Source organism: Euprymna scolopes, chromosome 5 (genome assembly GCF_053919585.1).
Source record: "Euprymna scolopes isolate OS-2025 chromosome 5, ASM5391958v1, whole genome shotgun sequence".
Taxonomy (NCBI): Eukaryota; Metazoa; Mollusca; class Cephalopoda; order Sepiida; family Sepiolidae; genus Euprymna; species Euprymna scolopes.
The window spans coordinates 41,565,112-41,574,760 of record NC_136486.1 but is presented as its reverse complement, the minus strand read 5'-3'; the positions used below and the strand labels follow the sequence as shown (position 1 = coordinate 41,574,760).

The 9,649-nt window shown below is 32.8% G+C and overlaps 1 pseudogene; it reads right to left on the bottom strand.

The window, feature by feature from the left end:
• Positions 1-5,336: 5,336 nt before the first annotated feature.
• LOC145277173 (U2 spliceosomal RNA) lies at positions 5,337-5,500 on the bottom strand (annotated as a pseudogene).
• Between the last annotated feature and the right edge of the window lie 4,149 nt (positions 5,501-9,649).

Sequence of the window (9,649 nt, the reverse complement as noted above, 5' to 3'; positions counted from 1 at the left end):
ATATATTTTTATAGTAAAAATAATTTCCAATGTATTTTTGTAGTTAAAAAAATCCAATATATTTTTCCAGTGAAAATAATTTCCAATGCATTTTCGCAATGAAAATAATTTCCAATGCAGTTTTGAAGTGAAAATAATTTCCAATGCATTTTCGCAGTTAAAATAATTTCAATTGCATTTTCGCAGTTAAAATAATTTCCAATGTATTTTTATAGTAAAAATAATTTCCAATGCATTTTTATAGTTAAACATAATTTCCAATATATTTTTCCAGTGAAAATAATTTCCAATATAATTTTATAGTAAAAATAACTTACAATCTATTTTTATATTTAAAAAATGTTTAATGTATTTCGTAGTGAAAATAATTTATAATATATTTTCATAGTAGAAACAAAGATACAATGTATTTTCGCAATAGAAATAATACCAAATCCACGTTTATAGCAAAAATAAGTTCCAATATATTTGCATTGTATATTTTACAGTGCTAGACTCGTTTGTTTATTTACAAACAAATGGCATCGCGTTACATTAAGAAAGAAACGGGTGAAATTATTTTAAGACAGTGCTCTACCAAGGAGAATGGCTTAAAATAGTCATCATCAAACTGTTTTGCTATAAAACAGCTTTGCAGTGCAGCTAGATTATCACCTATTACGATCCAGAAAGCAAACATACAACAGTCTAGTAGATAGTCAACAATTCTACCCCGTGGCTTATCTGATCGCTACCCGTAAAGGAAGGCGAATTAATAAAACCGCACCCCATTAACTCTAAATTTGAATATATCATATCAGGTTGACAAGGAAGTAAACCATACAGCACTCATTATCAACAATTATATTATTGTAAGCAATGTTTAGTTACGTTTAAAGCCCTATTAACATTACAGTCCGCCTGCCCTGACACAATTCTTTCTTTAAAAGGAACACTTAAACTAATTCACCGGGAGGGTTTGCCGGTGAATTCGTTTAGAAATCCATGTTTCGATTTATTTTCACTTAGTGGATCGTTGTGATTCGAATGGATTTTAATGACCTTATAAATGATAAAAAGATTATCATTCTCAATAAAACTATGGTACGTTTCTTAAATATGTAACATTTTTTTTTTACAAAGGAGTCGCCACTTATCTAAGCCCGGAAGCCACACGAGGATAAGTGTTAATGAGTATACAAAAATTATCAGTAATCATTAATAGTGGAAATTTGGTAAGTTAGATTATATAAGGGGATGGCTCATCAATAATTTGTTTACGTTGGACTTGAAGACAACTATATTGTAGTCAGTTGGAAAGAACGAAAACGGAACAAAGTTCAACAGGTTTGCAGTTCTGAGAAAGAAGCTTTGTTCATGGAATCTACGTTTAGGTTTAAGCACAGATAAAGAGCTGGAGAAATTATTGATATTGGTTTCAGCGAAACGAGTGTTGTTCGTGAAACTCAGGAAAGGTGGTACAATAGATTAGAGCTCAGACGAGTATTTGCCATGAAAATAACGATTAAGCTCACAACGTCTCTTCTGTGGGAAAGAGGTTGCAGGGAAGAGAACAGGGAATCCCCCACTAAGCTACGAATTTTATTTTGAACCTTGTCAAGGCAGGATAAGCTGCTTCTAGTAGCTCCTGCCCATATGTAGCAACAGTACTCCATCCTTGGACGTACTTGGCTCTTATACCGATAGAGAATTGTATCAGCAGTGAGATATCTACTGGAGCAGTAGAATGATCCCACCATTTTTCCAGCAGCCTTGGCAACGGATGTGTTCCATCTCAGATCAGGAGTAAAGTTCAGACTTAAGAGCTTGTCAAAACATGGAGCCTCTCCAAAATGAAAGCCATTTTTTCAGTTGATGCCAGACGGGGATCAGAGCGTTGATGATGGAATAATAAAAACTTGGTTTTAGATGCAAAGGAGTTACCACTTATCAAGGCCTGGAAGCCACACGAGAATAAGGGTTAATGAGTGTACAGTGGTCAAAGCCAATTATACTATTTCCTATTTTTAAAACATATCAAAAAAGCTATATTTTCCAATCAGACATTTATAATGAACATTATTACGTTTCGTCTTTTAACCTAATTTATAAAACTCACTACGTCTGTCCGTCAGTCTCAATTTTTTCAAACTGTATCTCATTCGAGACAGAAGATCATACAGAAGCGCGAGGTGACTCAAATGACTGCATTTTTTGTGGGCTATTTTTTATAAGTTCTGGAAATCGTAAGTCAACTTCTACGCATGCGCAAACATACATACATTTGCACATTAATGTTTTTATTTAATTATTATCTGAATAACAATGACTCACAAGGTAACGTCTTAGGTTGGAACGCCACAAATTTTGCTGTCGGTTTCAGTTTCGATTCGAGCTGATGGCACCCTAATCATAATTTTTGTTTTTCACTTTTGAAATCACGACTGTTTTTTGGATACAATATCATACGAAATAATTGATAGAATATTGACTCTATAATAATATATACGGAATGTGGATAAATTAAAATATCACATTTAAGCGTATTTTACGACCGGGCAACGTCGGGTGCCTCCTACTAGTATCATATGAAATGATTAATAAATCCTGTAAACAGAGAAAATAAATAAATAAATAAATAAATATATATATATATATATATATGTATAGTATTATCAAGCAAGTCTACCATTTTAGAAATTCCAAAAAGTCTTAAGAATTCTCGCAAACAAGAATATATGACGAAAGCCAATCACGATGGTGGAATACAATTGCCACGTCATAGAAATGAGACCGTCTTCCTATGTTGTCACGATCAACAAACATGTCTACCCTGCAGTATTATCAGCCAGCGCATATTTCCATAAATCTAAAAATAGAACAGTCACATATTTCATGAAACCAATGTATTCGCTCAGGGTTCATAAAGGTCAAGGACTCCCACAAATAATGATGTGAAATCCTATCCCACGCGCGACTGCTGCTCATATATATTTCAATTAATTAATACATTACTTTATGTACATGATATTCTGTAAGAGTGTTGAGTTCTCTTTAACATTTTTTTATTATTGTTTATTTGTTTTTATTTATATTAAGAATATTTTCTAAAGAATTACGTGCATCAACGAAGTAATATATCATAGTTAAGCAGTCATGAGGAAATGTTGAAAGCACGTGATTTTCTAAGAATTGGCGTTGCATATTGATGAAAAAACTCATACATAATGATATTCGAAGCAAGAACTCGTCTAGTTGCAACCACAGCAAGAAACTTTTTTTTCTTTCTTTCTCTCCCCCTCTCTGTCTCTCTCTCTATCTATCTCTTTACTAAAAACCAAACGGAGCCTCCATAAACTAAATTTAACAATCATCAATATCCATGACTAATAACACCCTACCTGAGACTTCTTCCCTCAAACTCCTCGACTTAACATTCACAGACAACATGAACAAGGACAAATATATTGAGGGTATTGTGAAGGCTGCTGCAAAGAAGATAGGTTCCCTTTATCGTGCTAGTAAACTACTCATACCTTAGAGTATTCTGTACCTCTATAAAGCTACCATTCGTCCATGCGTGGATTATTATTGCCACATATGGGTTGATACATCTACTGCTAGTCAAAAAAAAAAAAAAAAGAAGATCCAATCTAATAGGTCACACTTTGTCAACTAAGCTCCAACCTCTGTCCCATCGTCGCAATATTGTTGTACAATTATTTTAATGGAATATACTCTGGTGAACTCTTTGCACCTGTGCCTCATCGACGTACACATCCCCGACAAACCTGCTTAGCGACAAAATCGCACCCTTTCACTGTTGAGGTGCCTAAATACCAGAAAGCTTTTAACTCTAATAACTTTTTTTCCTTCAAACAGATAGACTTTGAAATTCCCTTCTTGCTGCTTGCTTCTTTCACTGTACTGATATGCAAAATGTAAATGTAATGTAAACCATCATATTGTTAATCTTCCCTAGGCATGGCCCCAAATAGTAGCCGCTTACGTCAAGTGCTAATATGCCTTGTTTGGGGTAAACGTGTTCAAGGTTCTTTCCTAGAACGTAACATATGTGGAACAACATAGTTTTCGTCAAGTCTAATGTAAACAAACACTTGTTGAGCCGTCGTCTGGATAACGAAGTCCTTGTAAGCAAGCTTCTGTCCATCCCACGCATTGTCTCCAATTCTCTGATGGTGGCGGATATCGTCTAATTTACTTTTACAAGGAAGTTTTAGCTTATAAAGTCGCAAATCAAAAGTTAATGAGTGTCAGGTTGCCGGTGAGACAACACCGTTATGATCTGTAGTAGTGGAAATTAGGTGGACTTTGATTATTAACGAGTACGCCTAAACAAGAACTTGTTTACATTTGACTTGAAAAAGACTATGTTCTAACCATCTGGAAAGCAGACCCACGGTATTGTTTCACAAACCTGCAGTTCTAGAAAAGGAACTTTTCTCGTGAAATTTTCGTTTAGCTTTAGGCACAACTAGTGTGGAGAAATTGTTGACAAGGGTTGTAGCTAGATGAGTGTTTATTGTGAATGTTTGACGACGGACATAGATTGAAATTCAGTCGTTCACTTGCCATGAAAATAACGATAGGGCAAAGATAGACCTACAACGTCTCTTCTGTGAGAAGGGGATAATACGGGGAAGAAAAGGGACACCGCATACTAGATTTCAACTAACGATCTTTTTAAACTATTTCATCAGACCTTAATAAATGGTGACCCATTAGTAACAAAAAGAAAAGCGCACAACATTAGATGAGAAATTCTTTTACGCCCAGCTCATGACGCCATATTATTTTTTTAATGGTATTCTTTTTAAATTTCATAATGTTCAGTTTTCAGCATAATTCCCAGTATATACTTAGCATTAGTTGAGTCGAAGTGTTGTAAGTGCACTAGCATACAACGAAATAAATTTCGATAAATTTATAACCTTTCGCCTCTCCGGGACACACCGACGTTTTCAGGAATTAATGAGGACTCCAGTGCACTTTTGCTCCTAGCCTCGAACTCCTGATGATAATTTCTACAGGGTGTTCAATAATTAACGTTGCAAAGTGTTCTGCCCTATATTTATTAAACAAGGCCTATAGCCATTAGTCGTGTGCTCTCGTGTAATGAATGAATGCGTGAATGTAGGATTGACATGAAATTCTTAAAGATAAACTAAAATGACCGAAAAATGGGTTGAAATGACTTAAATAAATAAAAAGTAAATAACTTAGAATGACTTTAATAAACTTAAGGATGAACTGAATAACCTTAAGAATGACTTGAATGCTTAAAATATAACTGGAATCCTTCAAAAACAACTTGAATGATCTGGAGAATGACTTGAATGGCTTTGAGACTGACTGATTGTAAAGTGGATGATCAGTTTACATTAAATTAATGCAGAAAAGTGAACACCCACTTTATATCACAAAGTTACAAACATAAGTACAGCATGTAGTAAGAACAGATACTACACTTTGATCTTGGCCAAAAGGCCAAGAAAAGGGTATTTATTTGCTCCCCAACCGAGCAAATTAGGCACAAGGCCGATTTTTAATGTGAGGAGTGAAGGGGAAATGGGGACTAACTCCCCGGGGAGTAGAGGAGTTGGATAGTGACAATTGGTATGAAGGGTTGCCCCTACATTGACCAAGGTCTTATATGTGGGGTGGTATTTATTTGCTACCCCACCGAGCAAATTAGGCACAAGGTCGATTTTTAATGTGAGGACTGAAAGGGAAATGGGGACTAACTCCCCGGGGAGTAGGGGAGCTGGATAGTGACAATTGATATGAAGGGTTGCCTCTACATTGACCAAGGTCTGATATGTGGGGTTACTCCCACATATGGTCTTTGCTTGCAGTATCTGCCGGAACAGATACTACACTTTGAGATATTAAATCCTTTATTCATGTTAAAAATACATTGAAAATCAACAATGAACAAAAAACTTAAGCACATGGATAACTCAAAAGGGGGGATTGTGATGGTCGTTTGTCATCCTTGTCACTCCAGAACTAAACAAAATCAAAAGTTTCTCCCAGCTAGTATCTTCTTTCACCGCATTCACCCTTTCATACTGGGGGACGTCCTACTTAACCCTCAATTTTTAAAACATTTTTTATTGACGTGTAAAAACAAAAAAAGATAACAATAAAAATGGTACAATAATTCATTTGTGTCGAGGGCGGGGGGGGGGAAGAACAAAAAAAAAACAACAAAAAAACAAAAGGTGATTAGAAGGACCCTCCCAACCCCGTCTAGTTGATAGACTGCCCGTTCCACTAGGCTTATAAAAGGAACCTCGCTTCTGCGGGTCAGTCTCTAAGTGGGGATGCCCTCTAGATGCGGGTGAATGGAGAAAAGAAAATTTTGTGGGTAAGTGATGGGGGTTTTATCTTGGCCAAAAGGCGGAGAAAAGCTTAAAAAGCTAAGAACAGCATCTTTTAAGAACAGACCTTTGATCTTAACCAAAAAGGCCAAGCACAAAAGTGTTATGGATAGACCGACAGACCGACCGACAGACCGATAGACTGACCGACGGACCGACGGACCGACGGAGTGACTTATATAGTCGCTTGCACACGACTAACAATACAGACGACCAAAAACGTAAATATATTCAATAGTATTACTAGATTAAAAATATCAAAACTTGGTTTAATATAACCACTCAGTGCATTAATAACCTGTTTCAAACGCGTAGAAAATGCGCTACACGATTCACGAATGATATTTTTGTGGACTTTTGGTTCATTCCTCAGTTAATTTCTTCTTCAGAGCCTCCAAATCGGTATGGTGGTGACTTCACTCTCCAAGATGGACCAAATATCTTGATCTTACCAGAAATTTTTCGTACTCTTCACACCAACATTCGATTCACATTTAAGGTCTTCAAAATGTCTCTTGCAGACTTTTCGGATTTGAATAATCCTGCAATAGAAATTCGTTTCGCTTAATCATGTGGAATATTGTCAAAAGTAATCTTCAAGTTAAACTTTATCTATATACACTTGAAAAAGATAAAAAAAAGATTCTAAAAACTCACTAAATATAGATAATGATAGAAAGTTGTAACAATAAATATTGAACACCTTGTTTTAATTTCTATATTTTCCGTTGTGATTCTGAAAATTCTTTTAAACAAAGACGAATAAGTTGTATTATTGTGATTATTCTTACCACTGTTCTCATCTTGAGTGCTCTGTTCATAACGTTTCGGTCGATGTAACTTTCGATCTTCTTCAGGTTTATCGAATCGAATCTAAGAATCGGAAGGACCTATTGAGCAAGAGATAAAATATCAAGTTTCAAATTCAAGTAGGCACGCCCCTAAGAAGCTTTAAAAAGATCAAATTTTATGAAAGATAAGTTAGCATTAAAAGTTCTTAAAAAGTGATCCACAATTACTTAAATTTCATAAGTTCGCATCATCTTGTATTATTTTTCAGTGGAATAAATTTCATTAAAATAAATGCTAATGCTTTTTTTAATTGAAGGTTTAGTATTCTGTAGAGATAACTTAACACAAATTGATTAATCTACATAACAAAATTGAACGTACGTGTGTCTGACTCGCTTCAATAATCACTTCTGCAAATATAGTTTTATGAGTAATCAAAGGAAAGTTTAATCTTTATCTTAATAATAGCTACTATTATATAAAAGGAACTTTGTATGTCTCTGAGTGTTCTTACATAGGTGTTGTACCGGAATGTCTCCGATAATTATCGACAATGGAAAAAAAAATCATTAAAGATGGAACAGTCCGATTTTGACCAATATTACTACTTTAACACAGTCTAACATCACAAGTGCATTTGAGAAGGTTTATCACCACATAAACAAATGTATCCGGCGTATAAAATCAACTGTAGGTTCTTTGATATAACAGGGGCACGTTAGAAGTGAATGTTTGTTTAAATCACAATTGAACCATGAGGCCGAGTTGATTGCAAAATGGCGATTTCACCGATTTCGGGGACAATGAAAATGTGGGAGTGTGAAACATTCGTCTATCATCATTCAATTCCGGGTAACGTAGGGTCTTCTTGCTAGTAACTGATAACAATAATAATAAAATGAAAGAATAATCACAAATGTAAATTTAATTTTTATGAGCAATAAAAAGAGTGGCTTACGCTTTATTGTAATAATAGCTATCAATAATAAAGAAAAGAAAGAATACTACCTTATTTTATGAGAAAAGAAGTGGAAGCTAAATCTTTATTTTAACGATAACTGATAATAATAATAATAGAGAAAGGTAAAGTAATCAGGTATGCGGAGTTAATTTTTATAAGACTAAAAGTAAGGCTTGAATAATAACAGATAATGAAGAAATAATAAATACATACGATAATTTTACATTTAATTTTTACTTTTAAATTTGACTTTAAAATTTTAATTTTTTATTTAAATTTTAACTTTTAATTTTAACTTTTAATTTTAAATTTTAACTTTTAATTTTTGATTTTAACTTTTAATTTTTACTTTTAATTTTGACTTTAAAATTTTAATTTTTTATTTAAATTTTAACTTTTAATTTTAACTTTTAATTTTAAATTTTAACTTTTAATTTTTGATTTTAACTTTTAATTTTTACTTTTAATTTTGACTTTAAAATTTTAATTTTTGATTTAAATTTTAACTTTATTAACTTTTAATTTTAATTTTTAATTTTAACATTTAATTTTTCATTGTAACTTTTACTTTTTAATTTTAACTTTTAATTTTTACTTTTAACTTTTAATTTTAACTTTTATGTTTTACTTCTATTTTTAATTTTTAATTTCAACTTTTACTTTTAATTTAATTTTTACTTTTAATTTTGATTTTTTGTCACTTTTAATTTTCACTTTCAAGTTTAATTTTTAATTTTTGATTTTTACTTTAAATTTTAACTTGTAATATAAATTTTTAATTTTAATTTTTAATTTTCACTTTATTTTACCTTTTAATATTTATTTTTTAATTTTCATTAGTCTTATTTATAATTTTAATTTTAATTTATACTTTTAATTATCATTTTAAATTTAAATTTTTTATTTTCTTAGATACAAAACGATAAATTAACATATCTGTGACTAATATAGTAGTTAATCTACTAATACTTTAGTGTTTTATTGGCAGATTATTCATACTCATTATGCATCAATGAAGCAAGATTCCCTTTATGTAAATTTCTATTTAAATTTTTTATATTTTATAGAATAAAAATCATCTTTTCTGATTTCTGTCTCCAGACACTCGATAGTGACCTGTTATGTAATCGGGGGTACATATTTCGAGGACTAAACAAAAGGGTGATAATGACATTTATATATATTACACACACAGTTCATACTTATAACACATAGGAGATGCACATTCATTATTGAAGATGGGGAATGTGCAATACAGTTCTTTTATATCAGAGGGGGAGAATCATTACTGATGATGGAGGAGGGGGCAGCCAATTAATACTTGAAAGAGAGTTATACAAAGTTCGTTTACAAGGTGATAGACAAAACACATTTACTTTTTCCATTTTGGTTGAAATGACGGCAGACGAAGACAACAGTTTACAGATATTAGATGATGCTTTATTCATACCAGCCGGATGATTGATGATTGTCAGGGATTCAAGCCTTTAGGATTAGATTGTCTTCTCCTCCC